The sequence below is a fragment of the Bactrocera oleae genome, chromosome 5 (assembly GCF_042242935.1).
Source record: "Bactrocera oleae isolate idBacOlea1 chromosome 5, idBacOlea1, whole genome shotgun sequence".
Taxonomy (NCBI): Eukaryota; Metazoa; Arthropoda; class Insecta; order Diptera; family Tephritidae; genus Bactrocera; species Bactrocera oleae.
In genome coordinates this window covers 7,192,927-7,210,455 of record NC_091539.1, presented here as the reverse complement: position 1 = coordinate 7,210,455, position 17,529 = coordinate 7,192,927, and the positions used below count along the sequence as shown (strand labels likewise).

General features: G+C 28.9%; 1 long non-coding RNA gene across 1 annotated transcript in view; it reads left to right on the top strand.

Moving 5' to 3' along the window:
* Positions 1–16,172, top strand: part of LOC138857420 (uncharacterized) — a 54,064-nt gene extending 37,892 nt beyond the window's left edge. Inside the window, exon 4 of the long non-coding RNA XR_011396492.1 lies at positions 16,092–16,172. This is a non-coding gene — a long non-coding RNA (uncharacterized lncRNA). The remainder of the gene's footprint in view (positions 1–16,091) is intronic.
* Positions 16,173–17,529: the final 1,357 nt, after the last annotated feature.

The window sequence follows — 17,529 nt, the reverse complement described above, 5'->3', positions numbered from 1 at the left end:
TCTGTTTGTTATTATCATTTGATAATCACGTGATGCTGTTTTTACTTTTTAAGCCAAAATTTTTGTGTTTTAACACACTATGCCCTGCTGTACGTCGAAAACAAATTACCAACTGTGCTTGGCACTCTTATTGTGGTAGTTGCTGGCAATTTTTTACGCTGTCAAGCTTGTTGCAACATTGCGCCTCAATTGCTGATATTTTCTGTCTCGCTGCTTGTTAATTGTGTAGGCTATTATTATTGCTATTGTTGCGCATGTTCTCTACTGTAGGCATGCATGTTCGATATTTTTCATTTCATTTTTATCTCATTTTTTACATTCATGTGTTGCTTGCAACACGCACAATTGCTGCTTTAACACCTCAATTTGCAGCTAATGACAATGCTGCGGCACAAGGCATGGGATATAAAGCAAAACACAACAACACAAGTAAGACAAAGCAACAAAATAGGAATTGGCAAATTAAATTGCGTTGCATATGCAAAGAGGTAAATCGAAATAATAGCATATGTAAGCGCGTGTGTGGGTGTGTATGTGTAAAAAATCACAACAAGCATCTCAGCTGCGCAAACAACGGCTTTACATACTATAGCGCATAGTAATAAGTGGATGTGGTTGTTGTATGTTGCACACGCATGCTGCTGTGGCAGGTAGCAAATATTGAAATAAGCGCTGTTGCATGGTAATGAATCATCTGTGTGGCTACAATACGTAGGTGTGCTGGCACACAGTGCAAGCAGGCGTCTTTTGTGTGTGTGTGGATGTGTGTGGCAGCTGTCATTTAAAGGCATCTGCAACATGCAGCAAGCAACAGGGTTTAAAATACAAAAGCTAAATTTTTGTTGTTATTGTTGTTGTTTTTGCAGTGGTTAGTGCTATTTTTGTGGCTGGTTGTTGTGTTTGTTGTTGTTATTGTGGTTGTTGCAGCTGATATTGCTTTTTTTATTCTTTGTTGTTTTTTTTTTATTGTTATTGTTGTTGCTTGTCTTGCCAACATTCAAGCAATGACAAACTTATCTGCAACTGTGACATGTAGTCAACGAACGACAACAGCAACAACCAGCTTGCATGTTGTTGTAGCATCTGAAACCAGTAACAACAACAATAATAGCAAAAAATGTAAAATGTAAATTGCTGCATGCAAATGTAAAATGTTGCTAAGCAAATATTTGCTGCCGAAGACATCGGAATGTTGCTGTTTGCTTAGTTGCTTCTATGCTGTTGGCTAGTCGTACTTGCTGTTGTTGTTCTTCTTCACAAATATAAAAATGCTGACTGCCATGCTTAGTTTGATCTATGGAGACGATGGATGGCGCATTTTAGTCATACCAATCCGACTGAAGAACGAACGAAGAAGATATGATGACCGGAAAGGCGAAGAAGTCAAGTTGAATTATTTGGTAGGAGCCGGATAAGGAGTTGAAAGAGCTGAAAGACTGAAGAAAAAGCACTGAAACTGAAGGGGGGATGTTTATACCAGTTGATCTGGTTAACTGAGCGCCTAAAAGTAGATGAGTCTGAAATAGATTTATTACAGACAGAAATGGTCCCGGAAACTAAAGAAAAATATATGGAGAACGTAAGATTTAGTATAAAAGTTGCGAATCCGCAGATCTGACACTTAAAAATTACAGCTTAAGATCCTAAATCAAGGTTTCGAAACTAACCTACTAAAATGGAATTCGATTAGAAAACATAAAATTAAAAAACAAAACTGAAGCGAAAGTTTTGAGAAGGAAAAGCTTTATTTTTAAGGGAATAAAAGTGCAAAAAAGCTCTAAAAAAGCTCAAAAGCTGAAAATCTGAAATTAAAAATAAATTTCAATAAGTTAGCATTGCGAAACTACTCAGCTAAAGTACTGAAAAATGTGCGGTTATACGCGTGAAAGCTCTGAAGATGAAAAGCTCACTTTCATGACTCTAAAAGTTTTCAAATTAATCTTGTATTAAATTAATTGTAATATTGAAGAACTGAAAAACTAAAGTTTATAGTTCACGTTCGACTGAATATCCGAAGCTTTTGAATACAAGAAAAAAAAGCTGCGAATATGAAATTATGGCACAAAAGTTCATGTGCGAATCACTATTGAGTCATGTTGCTAGTAACCGCTGTACTTTCCTCGTTTGACTCTTCTATTCACATGCCAAAAGAGTTGAGCATATTTTTCTTGATTTTTTTCAACAACAACAATTACAACAAATGCCATAACTAATCGATTTGCCACACCATTGCACTGGCCTGGCAGATTTTGTCATGCATAGTAGCTGACATTGATTGAGAACGCTATTTTGCGCCAAGCTAGCATTTAAAGGGAGCTAAAGAGGAGAAAGGAAAAAAATTCAAGCGAAATTCCAAAAAATATGCAACAAAATGGCAGCAGAAATACCTTAATATAGCATAAGCTGTAGCAGCAATAATTGAGAGGCATTTCAAAGCCGACAAGCGACTGAAATTGCATTATTTCCGCTGCATGCCACATGTTGGGGCAAGCAAAAATACCCATAATCAGTATAATAATAGTAAAATTTTCGCATAGCAAACGCTAATTGCCAGCAAGGGACGTTTGCCACACGGCCACAACTGCCACAAGCAGTTTAACTAATGATGCATTAACCAATAGCATTTAAAACACATGCAACATATAATATTTAAGCACATATAACAACACAATAAAGTGCCATGCCGTGTTGCACATGCAGCTGTGAAATGAAATAGTTTATTTGTGAGTAAAGAAGGAACGCACGCACACATGCTTAGTGGTAAACACACAAACACTCATACATCTATCCGTCGCTTTGTGTTGTTGTTTTGCGCCATTTGGCATTAATAAAAAGGCGCCAGTGCACGATTAGCTAACACACGCTCGTGCGTGGTCTCCAAACTCTCTGTTGCGCTACACGACAGCATTTTACGCTACCCCCCACATACCCCTCTAGCAGTCTTTTTAACTCTTTGTGTCAAATTGTGTGCCCAGCAGCGTGTTGCTAGAAAATTTATGCATGCCACATAAAGTACGCTCGTTAGGGCCAAAAAGCCCTTTTTATTGCCAACAACAAGCGGCAATAAAATAACAACAATAACACAAACAACGAATAATACTAAGGCCATATATCAAAGCAGATGCTGTGCAACATTTTTGCATTCGTTTTTTCGTACAACATTTGCTACCATTAGTAGCTTTTGCTGTTGTTGTACAACACTCTTGGTAATATCCCACGTTAGTTAGCGTGTAAATGTATATATAATTAAACGCTGTGCGCTTATTTGATAAAAGTTGCCATATTAAAGTCACGAATTCGCCATAAAATTTATGCGGCAAGTTGCCATGTTTGCACACTTAGACATTTATATGTGTAAGAGATATCATAATGTGGTGTCGTTGTTGTTCGTTGCAGCTTGTTGCAGCTTGTTGCGACCGACAATTAAGTTTGGCAGTTGTAGTGTCCACTAACAGACACTTTTATGGTAGTTGGGTACACGAGCGCGACTCGCAAAATAAATTCTAATGATGTGGCAATGAAGATGGTAAATAGAAAAATATAAACAAAGTAGATAAAATATATAAAAGTTAAAATATATTAAAAAAAATCACTTCATGACCAAAACAATTTTTCAAACTTAGCTTGTCATGCAAGTCTTTGGAATAAAAAAAATTTTAGCTCTGCATTTAAAACATAATAAAATTATTTAAGGCTACGCTATTAAGCTTAAAAATAGTAATTCTTTCCAAAAGTTATATGGCCACACTGTTCGCAATGTAATTTTAAACCTACAAATTAGAAAACATTCTGAATATGTATTTAAAACACATTAAAAATGTTTGTGGCATTGCTGTTATGCTTAAAAATATTAATATGGCAACCTTGTTTCCGAATTCACTTTAAATTAAACAGTTTTAAATATTTTTTACAACTCTATTATGCAAATCTAACGGCTAATGCTTTTTTTCAAAATTCATATGACTACCCTGTTCGTAAATTTATTTTCAAATTCAATATTTTTGTTATTTAGTTTACCTTTTATTTGCAATAATTTTCTTTATAAAAAAAATTAAATTTCATATGGTAACTCTATTTTTATTTTTAATTTATCCGGCGACTATTTTATTAATATAATTTTTTTTTCGTTCAAAGTTGCGCTTAAATGTAAAATATTTCATATTTGCAAAATATGGCAACCCTGTTTTCTTATTTAAAATTACAATTTTGAGAATATGCGTTTTTTAACTTACATACTTTTTATTTCAGTTGGAAACATTATTGATAGTAAAAAAATCAATTTTAAGCGCACTTATAAAAAATTAATGAAAAAAATACAAATAACATTTGGCAACTCTATTCAAGATTTTTTCGAAAAAACGCAGTTTTAAAATTTTTTTATAGTTATGTGTTTGAAATAATTTCTTTTTTTTTATATAAGTTTTTTAATTTTTTTAAGTGGCAACTCTATTATTTTCTGTTTTCATTTAAAAAAACTAAATTTGAAATATAATATTAAGTGGCAACCTTTCTCGTATTATTGATTTTTTTTATATTTCACACCTTTCGTTCTGACTCACAACTTCTAGATTTTTTCTGAAGCAGAAACCATATGTTGCAACTTCGCGCAACCAAAGGAAAATTTTCATTAAAAATTATTTTCAAAAAAATCTCAATTTTCTAGTACAACTCTATGTGTACATCAATTCGCAACCCAATTGAAGCACTCTGACAAATCCACATCCACACCGCCGCCCCACTTGCGCCCTGCCACATGTCAACTTGTTTGCAATGAACTTGCAACATTTGTGGCACATGCAATCAGTAGCCGAAACAAAGGAAAAGTAGTTAGCCAGCAGCAACTTAAGTGGAACTAGAAGCTGCACACACTCACACTTGTCCAGCATTGGACAATTGGCATGAAGTCGCACTGTGGCAGCATGCTTTGTGTTTTGTTTTGTTTTCGACTTGCAATGACCATTGTGGCCAGTGATGCGGCAAAGTGGTAAAACTAGTGGTCAAAACCAACTAAGCAAGTTGCTGCTTAGTTTTTCTTAACTCGTTTGCTATGTTCTATTTGTGCATGCTTGTGTGTATGTGTGTGTGAGAGAGAGAAATGCGCACTGCTCTCGCTAAAAATAATAATTGAGGATAAGAAATCTAAAATAAATTTTTATTTTATTTTCATGTTTTTTTTTTGTAATATTTTCTCCACTTTTCTCGGAAATTTTTCTTTCCATTCTGTCCCCTTGCAATCAGTAACAATCCCTCATGCTCAGTTCTAGTTTCTGATAGCATATGGTAGTGGTAATAAACCCCCCATTTACCCCTCTCGTACGCCTAATTTGTTTATTTTCATTACTAGCAAGCATTTTCTAACTGTTCAACGCTGACTAACCAGCCGAAACTTCTTACTGGCATCGGTGGCAACACCGGAAGAACGCCTATTGCTGCATATATATATATACAATACATATATATGTGTATGAGTATGTTTTTGCACTGCGAAGTAGTGCTTTTCATGCGCTATTTGCTATGGTAGTTAAACGAAGCCAAAAAAAGGATAAAATAAAGAAATATTGGAGAAAATTTACTTTATTTATTTACTTAATTGAAAATTTAGATTATTTTGTAGGATGAAGAAAAAATTTCTAAAAACCCTAAATGTAGGCACGGATTTCTTATTATATTCCTTAAATATTTTAATTAAATTATGCCTACATGTATACTTATTTTATTGGAATATGTGAGAGGAAAAATATAGACTTGTCAAAATAATGATTCCTTATGAGAAGTGGTACATCTTAAATTAAATTTTTTCACTCATGATTTAGTGAACTCCAATCTTTGCAATATATCATTCTACATTATTCATCTTGTTTTGGATTCATAAGAGCATCTTAAAACTATTAACACTAAAGTAACTGAATGGCCTCGTATTAGACCAGAGAATGTAAATAAAAAAATTCATTTACATTCTCTGATTAGACTTTATTATTCAAACTAATCCTGAATGTAGACCATGACATGCTTTGATTATGAATGATTGATTACATGTGTATTGGCTACTAAAGAACACTGCCTACATTTAGGCTGATTAAATAAAAAATAAAGAAAGTGGCAGAGACATTAGGAAGTGAACTGTTTACCACCAAAGGAGTCAAAAAATATTTTATTTGAAATTTAAAATTTTTAAATATAAGTAACTACTGAATAAATTTTAAAATAAATATTTTTTACCATTTTGTCTGAATACAATTAAGAAAATAACCCATTTTGTCACTAAAAAACATTTTATTGGAAAATTTTCAAAATAAAACTTTCTCACTCTACACCAAAAGTGTTAAGTAATTGCGTAAAGAGCTTTCCGTGCACTATGTTACAATTAAAAATTAAATACATACCTTATATAATTAATTTGATAATGTTACAAGCAAATATGCATATAATATAAAAGGCAAAAAATTAAGGCTGAAAATAAATGTTTGAAAAATAAATTATTATGTTATTTTATTTTTAATTTTTATTGCTCCAGAAATGTGTATGTATAGAAAAAATTACATATATTTTAAAAACATTGAAAAGAATTAATTAAAAAATTAAATGAATTACAAATAATTGAACAAAAATTAATTAAAAAACTTAACTTAATTTATGTAATAATGAATTAATCAAAACAATTAAAATGATTAATTAAAAAAAAATATTTAACTATTGTAATTAATTAAATGAGTTAGTTAAATAAACAAATTTTTTCAATAAAAATATTTTTCTAAATATTGAATGCATTTATATTTCTTTAAAATATTGAAAATTATTAACTAAATTAATAAAATTAATTTAAAAAATTAATTTAAAAAAAAATTAATTAATTAATTTAATAATAAATTAATAAAAATAATTAATTTTTTTTCAATAAAAAATTTTTTTTTTATATTAAATAAAAATTTTTTTCTTAATTTTAATTAATTACAATAAATTAATTTTAAAAACTTGCCAATTAATTTAAAGAGTTTAATTAATTAATATGAATTAATTTTCTATGTCAATAAAAATTATTTATTTTTAATATAAAATATTATTTTTAATATTGCACACAAATTAATTTTTTTCTAACATTACGATTTGTATACATTTAATTGTTGTGAAATTAAGAGAAAATAACTTTAACAAAACCACGTAAAACCCATTGAAATGTTATACAAATGAAGCAAAGATAAGACACCGAAAACTAAGCCAAACAAGCTATAAAAAATGGAAGATTAAAGCAACAAAAACAACAATAAAAGCAACAGCACTTCATTAGCGCTAAGCAGAGTGTACGACTAATTGAATGAGTAATTGCACAGAAGGCAAACATAATCAAATCATTAACGGTAACACCGCTCCAATCGCCGACGAATGCAGCTTAATTTTTTAAAAGCCAGGAAATGAAAGTGGCAAAGCTTAAAGCTTTCATTTCTGATTTTAAGCAGATGATAGCAAATATTTTTCTGTGGTTTCAATTATGTGGAGGCAGGTGTGCGTCATAAGAATTTATTAATAAGAGCTTAATGATTTAGACTTGTTGATTTCTGCATTAGATATCTAAAGCGTGTAAATAAATCATATGGATATCTAAATAATATTTATATTTAATTATATAATATTTATTTAACTTTTTTTTAACATATAATTTTAGAAAATTTTTTCATAAGCAATTATACTTAAATAAAAGTAAAAAGTAACTAAAAAAATGCACATAAAACAAAAAATAATAATACCAAAAATATAACTTTTTGAAATTAAAATAATTACAATTTGTCTTTTTTATTTGCATACCGCTGAGACAATTTACATAGAAAATATTGTATTATAAAAATAATTTTAAAAAATTATAAATTTATAAAATAATTTTCTCCCTTCCGCACTATATTTGTCAACAACACGTCTTTTTAACCATTTTTATTATATTTTCCTCTTTCACTTTTTTGTTGGCTAATCTTCACACTTAAGTTTGCTTAGCCACTTATTCTTGCGCTACTTATTTTTTCCAACTTGTTTGCAGTTTTGTCTTCCCTTTAGCTCATCACCTGCTTATCGGTAACTTCTTTTCCGCTTGTCAGCTGTCACCGCCTCATTGTAAACCGGTCAGTGTTAACCCACTTTTCAAAGCGCGTTCTGCCGGATAAGCAGTACTTAAGCGTTAAGCGGAAGATTAGTTGCTGATAAGTTGGTCTGACATAAATTGTTGTTTATAAAATGTTTGTTGTAGTTCGATTTGTATTGCAAGTTGTTAGATACATAAAAAAAAAATTACAGAAAAGTATCATTAAATATTGCAAAAGCAAAATATTTTATATATACATAAAAAAACAAAATTCAACAAATTGCAAAAAAAAAAGTTTTTAATTTCCAAAAACAATATTTACATTTTCAAAAACAAAATACAATATTATAAAAATTAAAAAAACAAAACACATTTAAATTTTCAAATCCCACACAGATTTTCAAATTTTTTCTTTTTTGACTAAATTCGTCCTCACTTGACAAAAAAAATGAAAAGGAAAAAAAAAAAATTATATTAATTAAAAATTGAAATTTTCAAATTTGTCTTCACTTGTGAATTTCAATAATTTTTTCAATCAAAATATATATATTTTTTTTATTTAATAATTAAAAATATTTTTTTTTCTGCAATGAAAACTGAAATACGTTAAAAAACACAAAACATGCCACCAAACTTCATAAACAACCAGCATGTTTGCTAAAATTTGCATTTCACGCTTGCGCATGTTACCAGCAACGCCAGCAGAAACACCACCAAAGCAACAATAGTGACACGAACAACAACAACTGCACACTTTACTACTAGCAGTGCTGTTATCTGCCTGCCACAAATATTGTTGAAAAACGAAAGAAAAAATCAGCCAACAAGTTGCAGTTACCAATTGTTTTTGTAGTTGTTGTTGTTGCCCTTTGGTCGTGCCATACATGTTTTATCGCGACTGTTTACTTTGCATTTATTGCGTCCTATACACCAATACGCCCAGCTTGGCATTTATACATTGCCTTGCTATGTGAAACAAAAGACTTAAGCAGCGAACTCGAACGCTTGTACTTTTGCCACTGTATGTCTATAGAGGAAATGCAAGTATAAACAATGTCAAGCGAAGTTGGGTAAAAGTGTTTTACTGCACGATGTGGCTTAGTGGCAAATAGCACAAGTGAAACAAGGCATTACAACGATAACAACAAAAAAATCAACAGTAGTAAGTGTTATGTTAGGAAAATTTAGCAAACCAGAGGGAAGCAACAGTTCTGACTTAGAGATGTGAACCATACTACTTTCATGTTTTTATACCAGTAAATAGAAAGAAAATGCAAAAAAAAAATTTCAAAAGAAAAAAGTTTAAAAAATGTCAATTTTAAAAATGAAATAATATATTAAAAACTTTTAATGTTAAAATATTCATAAACTATGAAAAATTAAATACTGTTTTTATTTTACCAAAAAAACTTCGTGTAATTACGAAACCTTATACATTTTTTTTTTTTAAACTTTTTTTATTAAGCTTTTTTGAAAATTTTTAAAATCTCTTTTCCATTAAGAAAGTTAAATTTTTGAAATTGAAGTTTATAATGAAAAAAAAAATGTTCTTCTAAAAATTTTTTTCTTTTGAAAATTTCATCAACAACATTTCTTGTTAAAGAACCTATACAGAAATTAGTTTTAAATCAACAAAATTACATTTTGTGAAATTATAAATTATAACTTTATTTTATCTAATTTTTTTTATAAAAAACTGTTATTTTGTCTCTTTTTATTTTTCAAAATTTCACTCACAAAACTGATCCTTAAAGTAATTTATAAATTTAACTAATTTTAAAAAAATACAAAACCCAACTATAAATAAATATATAATGTGAAAACAAAGAAAATTATAAAAAATTAAAGACGAAGTTTCTTATGGGAATAAAACAGTTTTATAAAATTATACCACCATATAAAATTTTTTTTTGTTTTGGCAAGATTTCTTTCTTATATGAAAACTTTCATAATTTTTTTCATTAAGAAAATAAATTTTTTTCCATTAAGAAAAAAAAATTTTTTTTTTTTGTTACTTTTATTGAAACTAGTTTTTGTCTTCTGAAAATTGATTTTTCTTTTGGGAGAAAAGTCATAATTTCTTATTTTTGTATTCTTCATATTTAATCTATAAAAATTTTTTTTGTTTGAAAAAATCTTTAAAAAAAATTTCAAGTACTTAAGAAATTACAAAAATTTTAAGATTTGGAAATGTATTGCAGAAAATATTTTTTAACTTAAAATATTTTATTATATATTTGAATAAGAAAAAATTTATACAAAGGTGTATAAAAATAAAATTAGTCTAGTAATATTTTTTTGGAAAGTTTGTTTTATGAAATTTATTTGAAAATTTATATAAAAAATCATAATTAATATTTTTATTCTTAGTTTTTTTATTTTTCAAATTTCATCACCAAAATATTTACTTGAGAAAAAAATTTCAAATATATTACAAATTTAAAAAATATACAAATTTAGAAAATATACGGATATTTAAAAAAAATATACGGACAAATTTAAAAAATATACAAATTTAGAAAATATACGGATATACATATAAGAAATAATGCGAAATATTTTTTGTTTACTTAAAATACTTGAATAAAATAATTCAATAAGAAGATTTTAGAAGAAAAAGAAATACTAAAAAAATATTGTTTTAACTTAAAATATTTTAATATAAAAATTTTAATAAAAAATTTTTGGGGGAAAATTACAAATATTAATGAAAAATATTTTTAAAAATATTATTATATTTAATATATTTGTTTTATTTTTTTATAAAATATGGTCACCAGAAAGCGAGATCCAAGGGTTTTGTTAGATGTTTTGCTTTTATGTGACTTGTTGCAACAAAGCGTGCAAGTAAAAAGTGAAAAACTTAAAACTAAATGCCCTCACGTACACCAAAACAATAACAAAAAAAAATAACTGCACTACAGTTTAGTGAGAGAAGTAAGAAAACTAGCATTAGAGATTCCAAACAATGGTCAACAACGAAGTTTTGCTGCGCTGTGCCGCTGTGGCAACAATAACTAACCAACCGCATGCGGGGTTGCAAAGCGATAAATGTAGCAAACGTGCAACGAACGAAAGCAAACTAACCGCAACATAGCTTAATATATGTATATAGCCACATGTATGTGTGTGTGTGTGTGAAAGTATCGACGACGCTTTGCCCAGCGGCGTGCTAGTGCTCAGCAGTGCAGTTAGACAGCGTATTTACTACTATTGTAGTGGTTTTTGTTGTTGCAACAAGTAATCCATTTGAGAGCATTGTTACCATTTTGTGTTGTTGTGTTTGTGCAGTTGTTGTATTGTTGTTTCCGTTGTTGTTAGAAATATTTTAACAAGCCACGGCGTTGTTTATGACACCAATGAAGCATAAAGTAGTCAAGTCGGCGAGCGCATAAATAAAATTTATGGCTGCAGCAATTGTAGCAGGAGTTGAACGACTGTCGGCCGAAGAATGTTGCTTGAAACGAGATGAAATTATTTTATTTTGTTTTTATTTTTACACTTAAAATGTAACATTGTTGTTTTAGTAGAAATATCAAATTTTCTTAGAATAAAGAAAATAAACATTTTTTTGATGAAAATTTTTTATGAAAATAAATTAAAAATGTAATTATTTTGAAAATGCAATTAACTTTTATGTTCGTTTTAAATTTTTAATCAAAAAATGTAACAATCGGTGCTATTTAAAATCGGTAAGCCTGTTTACTCTGTAAGCTCTTACAAAAAGTCTGTCCAAAAATTATAAAATATACTTTCGATTCAGAATGACTTGACAACCCTATACGGCATTTTTGATAATTTTTATAGAAAGGTTGCAGTGCAATTTACTACATTTTTTTTAACTATTTGGGAACCCTGTCCCAAAAATCGCTTAAGCAATAATTTTTAAGAATGATCGCTTTTTATGGAAATAGGTTGGTAACCCTGTTCCCAAAATTTACATTTTTAGTGACGTTCTGCATTTATGTTTTTTACTATGTTCAAAAATTTATTTGCTTAAATTTAACTAAATAAATTTGAAAATATTTGGCAACTCTTTACATGCATAATTTATATTTTTTACAAAAAACTATAAATGACGTGTTACAATTTAAATTACTTGTAATTATAAGATAAATTTTTCAAATATTTATAAAAAGAAGAGGTGGCAACCTTGATATATTAAATAAAAATTTATATTATATAATATTTTACAAATAAATACAAAAAAATAGTTCTCCAACATGATTATTTTTTATTTAATATTTTTGAAAAAATTATACAAAAAAGAGGTGGCAATCTTGAAATATTTTCTTAGTTTTTATTGAATATTTCTGTAATATTTTTTTCTTAGTTTTGAGCCCTTGAGCACGTTGAGCTTTTTAATTTACTCTATTTCTTTTCAAATATTTATAAAAAAAGATGGCAATTCTGATATTTTGTATTAAATATTTTTCATATATTTAGAAAAAAATAGTTCACAACATTCATATATTTTTCAAATTTTAATATATGTATTTTAAATATTTATAAAAGAATATGGTAACCTTGACACATAAATCTCTTTTATTTATATCAAAAAATTTATATTTTTGGATTATTTTTAATTCAAAAAGTAAAAATTTGTTGTTAAGTATTTCATATCGAAATTAGTTGGCAACTCTTATTTAAAAATAATTTAAGTTAGAAACTCTTTTAAAATAATAGTGTTAATGTCTTTTACACTGATATCAATTAAAATAAAAACCAAAAAACACAATATTTGAAAAATTATTTTTCAAGTGCATCGCATATTCACTTGAGTCCTCTAAACTTTCTTTGTTATTGTAGTCCACAACGCATAAACAAATCACACTTCATCTACCGCTATCGCATTACATATCACTCCCGTATTTGCATACTCTTATGCGCTTGCTGGTGACTAGTCAAAATATTGCCCCTTCAACCCAGCACAAAAGACTTAAGCAACGAACTTGCCAACTCACCTGTTCTAAATCACACTTTTATTTGACTCAAACGATTGCATACATATTTATATGCGCTTGCATGTGTATATGTGTGTTTGTATGTGTCTGCAGCTACACTTTCCATGTTGCTTTTGACTTTGGCATTTTTTCGTGGAAAATTTTCACCATAAAAACGCGCATCGCCAACACGCCCCAAATCTTATCTGCTGCTGCCAGCCGCCACCAACAGCTAGAGCGCAGCCCAACAATGCCATAAACTTGGCAATTTAGTAGAAATCGCTCCCAAGCTGACCGACAACAACAGCAATTTTAATATTTTTTTATCTTTAAACTAAACTTTTTTTATTAAATTTTTTTTCTCCTTATTTCATTTTATTTTACTTTATTTGTTTCTATTTTTTGCTTGCCTGGCAGTGTTAGGGCGTGTTGGTTTTTTTCGCCTCACTATATTTGCCATTCTCAACGCTTTTCCTTTGCAACTGCAGATTTTCATCTATTACCAGGCAACTGGACGTTGCATTGTCGACGTTGGCTGCTGGCGAGTGCAGCAATTCAGGGTCCCTCACAAACGCGCGCGATCGCTGCATAGCCGCAAAGGCGCAAATAGACGCTAGCAGTTCTTGTTGCTTCACTTTTTTGTTGTTATTGTTGTAGTGGTACTCACAGCAATGCTGGCCATGACTGTGGCGGTGGGTGAGGCCATGCTTGCTGCCACACAAAACATATATACAAACTCGTGTATGAGTGTCTGTGGCTTTGCAGCGCACGAAATTCCTTGGAAAAACAGATAAAATTGCAAGGCGATCGTTGCAAAAAAAAAACACGAAAAATAAATATAAAATATTTAGCTGCTGTTTGCAGCAGTTTACCATGCCGACGCGACCTTTTTCTTATTTTTTTCATTTTTTTCTATTTTTATTTGTCTTTTTTATGCCACTAACTGCCATTACAGCAACTGCGCAGTGATACCTTCGGCATTTATTGCTACCTTTATTCTAAGCCAGCGTTCAATGAACCGCAGCGCGTATAAAAGCAATGCTATGCAATAAACTCACAAATCAACGCAGATGCGCAAGGAGTTGAAAGCCGGCAGCGCTGTATGCTTGTGTGTATTGCTATGTGTGTATATGCAGTATTATGCAGCTTTGTGGCAAGCTGTAAGCAGCTCCTAGAATTGTTGAGAGATCAGTCTGGGGTCAGCGGAAACATTACGATAGCCACATTTTGGTTGTCCAAAGCGCAAATTCGCGGATTGAGGGAACTAAAAAGACTTTCTTGAATAAATAACACTTTTTGTTTCAACTTTATATATTAAAAATATTGAAGGGAATTTTACAGAATTTGGTTGGCATTTTTTTATATTTTTTTTAATATTACATATTAATTTTTAATATTACAAAAAAAATGTTTATTGAAAATTTTCAAATATTTTGATTTCTTAACTATAAATAATAAAAAAATTCTTAACTGCTTTCAAAAGCAGTAAGAAAATAAAACAAAAAATATTTTCAATAATTTGCAATGTTATACGAAAAATATTACAATAATGTATGTAAAGGAAATATCTTTTTTGAATTGTAATTAAAAAAACATTAAATTCTAATTAATATTACAAAATATGCCAATAACAATTTCGCGGAAATTAAAAATAAAAAAATTTTAATAAAGTTTAATTCTTTTCTTTAAATAAAACGAAAATTTGTTTCATATTTCTAAATAATATTGTTTAATAAAAAAAAATTTTTTGTCCATTTTAATAAAAAAGTTTTTTCAAATTTTAAAATACATTAAAGTTCGAAAACATAACAATTAAACAGTACAACGTCAAAAATATAAGAACATGATGATAAATTATAACAAACATTTATAATTAAATATAAATATTGTTTAAAATTTTTGATGAATTGAAGAATTAAATAAAGTGAATTTTGCAAAAAAAAATTAAATACCGCATATAAAAAAGTTTTGAAAAATTAAAAAAATTAAGCGAAAATTTAGACTTTTAGTGCTAATTTTATTTCTTATTATTTTTCAAACTTTATTGTCAAAAAATATTTCTTTTTGTAACTACATTTGTGTTGATAAATAAAATAAAAATTAAATAAAGCGCAAAATTAATTTTTGGCAATTTTCAAAATGTTATTGTTAAAAAACTTAACAGTACAGTGCCAACTTTAAAAATAAAAGTATTTTTTGTACACTTTTGAAAAAAAATTGCCGGTATTCAAACATTTGGGAACAGCAAATTTTTAATAAAAAAAGTTAAGTTTCTGAATGCGTAATGAAAGTAAAAGACTTGAAAAATAACATAAATAATTTTTATAAAATAATAATTTTTAAATAATAAAATAATTTTTATAAAATTTCGATACAATAGTAAAGCAAAAAAAAAATTATTTTAATTTTTAAGATATTACAATACTTAGAAACGTGCTTTTTAATAAATTTTTAACATAATTTTTTTTCTGTTTTTTGAAGTCAAAATTTTGCTTAATACTATATATTTACATCATTATGACTTAGTAAAAAAGTAAGCATATAAAAATAAATTAGTTTCAAATACATATTGCCAAATTTTGCTCAAACAATGCGTGTGAGACAAAAATTTTATTATTTTTTTTAATTAAATACTTTTATTTTGTAATTAAATATTTAAAATTAAAAATTTTATATTAAAAATTTTAACTTGCATTTTTGTTTTGCGTTTTTTAATTTGCATTTTATTCAGTAAAATTACAATAAAAAATTTAATTTTTTTTAATTTTAATTTTTTAACTACACGGTTTTTAATTAAAAATTGTATACCAATAATTTTTTACAATTGAATTTATTGGGTTTTCCATCATTTAAATTACTTTTATTAAACTCCAAAAAAAGGTATTAAATTAAATTTATTATTTATTTAAAAAAAATTTTTTTTTACAATAAAATTTAGGATATGTGATATGATTTTCTTATATATTTATATCAATAAATTGCTGATAAAATTATTTTAAATTAGTTAAGAGCATTAAATATTGAAGTTTTTTAAATATTGTATGTTATTAATAAATATTTTTTTCTTCCTTTCATTGCAGCTCTTAAACCAATAGTCACAATAGCATTGTGACAACTCTGTTAAAAAATAAAATAAAGGTAAGCAAAATATGCGCCCTAATGCTAATTTTCACATATAAATATTGTTGTTTTTGCACTTGCTTCTATCAATCAATAAAAAATATTTTTCTCTAACAAAAATTGCTTTACTTTAATTTACCTGCCTTTATCGAGAGAGAAAGCGTTTCGGCTGTTATCTTTTGGTACTTAAAAAGCATACCATCATGCGTGACATGAATTGCATTAAGAATTTGTAGCATCACTGAATTTATTAGAGCGTGAAATGAGGCTTCATTGTTTTGACTTAGTAAGGAAAGAAAGAAATGCATTTGCTGAAATTCAATGGATAACAATGAAGGTGTAAGACATCAGTGAGAAACATCAAGGCATAAAAATTCAGAAAATTATTTTAAATAATTAGAGCTTTTAGAAGTAAGGCATGAAAACCGCAGTATATGTATGCTTCGAATACTAAAAAACCGACACTATATATTTAATACCAAAATATTGTAAATTAAAAAAATAAATAAAAACGGAATCCCGATTTTGAATCCCGAAAAACGGGATTTATATATTTCGGGATTAGTGAAAAAAAAATTAGGAAATCGAAAAAAATTTAATCGGAATCCCGTGTTTTTAACCCGAAAAACGAGATTATTAAATTTCGGGGTTATAGTCGTCTTCAGTTGATAATTTTTCTGCACACAAATACCACTAAGATTTTATTGGCGCGCTGGAAATGAATATGGATCCCAATTAGTTATTCGAGCAAAATGGCAACATTGTCCAGAAATTCCAGCACATGACTTGACCGCAAAATTTCAACAACAGCCAGCTTGTTTGGACATTATTTAAACGAAGTCACACTAAAGCAAATGGTAAATGAGACAAAAAATGCCTAGCAATTCATGCATAAAAGTGCTATAGCGGCATTTTTGCTACTCACTACAACAAAAACAGCCAAGTTGGCTTAGCGGCGTAGCCGTTACCAGACAATTGTAGCTTGCAACGCGGTGGTGACGCACCAAAAGCGCACACTGGGTCACTTGTACGCCACTATTTAAGTGTTAGTTGTTATTGTTGTTACTTAGGCTTGCTGTTGTTAGACGCCTATCGTTTGAATGACAGCTGCACAAGCTAAAGACGTTCAAAATAGGCTAAGCGCAACCGCTGGTCATAGACAAAGGCAGTGAGTTGCATGTGGCACGACGCACCATATTTAATGCTGCCTGCAGCGCCCATTGTGGCATGACCATCATCAACTAATGTGGCAATATGTCAGCGCGGCGGCAAGCGCACTTTGTTCGCCATGTTTTTCTTTTCGCTTATTGTTGTTGGGTTATTGTTGTTGGGTTATTGTTGTTACGCACGGTAGTTGTGTTACATACAAGTGTCACAAGTGTCATTAGCAGCGGCACA